This window comes from Octodon degus, unplaced genomic scaffold, assembly GCF_000260255.1.
Source record: "Octodon degus isolate 3935 unplaced genomic scaffold, OctDeg1.0 scaffold00029, whole genome shotgun sequence".
Classification (NCBI taxonomy): Eukaryota; Metazoa; Chordata; class Mammalia; order Rodentia; family Octodontidae; genus Octodon; species Octodon degus.
This window is the reverse complement of record NW_004524605.1, coordinates 2488685-2489602: the sequence shown is the minus strand read 5'-3', so window position 1 is coordinate 2489602 and position 918 is coordinate 2488685.

Here is a 918-nt window from a genome sequence, read left to right as displayed (position 1 = left end):
AATACACTGTACATTGTTATCTTCTTAGTGGTTATCCATAGTACTGATACAGGGAGAAAAACTGGTCTCGGGTGGGTGACCTCCAAACCATATAGGGAACCTACAAATGACATAGAGAAAAACGACCTCTGGACCTGACCTGCACGAGTTTGTGTTCTCTAAAACCGAAGAATGAATTTTAGGAACAAACGAAGGTTATGAGCAGAATCTATTTATTGAGAGAAAGAAAGCTTCTGTCCCAAGAGAGAGACAGGAGGTGGGGGGGGGCGAGTGGGTAGTTCCCCCCGGGAAGTTGTCTCCTGCAGGAACTTTTATAGAGGAAAACCATGTGGTGAGGCGGGTCTAAGGTGGTGGAGAAGACATGGGAACTTGTTTAGTTGGGTATGAGGTGGGACCAAACTATGGTCAGCCAGTGAGATTACAAGCACCATTGCTCAGATAAAATTGATTAAATCCAGTATCAAATGGGAAAGCGAGTCACGTAGCAAGTGGGCAGGAATACGGAACTGGGTCTCTTCCTGTTGGGGCTTGGGCTAGTGACTCATTTGGGCTCCTTCAAGTTGATTGATACTATTTAGGATATCAATCCCTAATGCCCATCCCTACGGAAGTCTGTAGCTTTTTGTCTTGGTCTTGAGGCGTGGCCCATATGGGAGTGTCTGTCTCTTCCAAGTTGCAAAGTCACCTTGTTTTCATCTTGTCTCCTTGAGGGCCTGGTCCTGTCTGACTGCCTGTAATATTTCTGTCTATCTCGGCTGCCTGCAACAGTACAAGAAGCAGACAGGATATTCTGTCCAAACACTGTTAGTACACCTCTTTCTTCTCATTGAATGAAGCGAAACTAGCTGTAAATTTATCCTATTTTGTATATATAAATACAAAATGATCTTTCCTTTGCATCCTTTTTTTTTTTTTTTT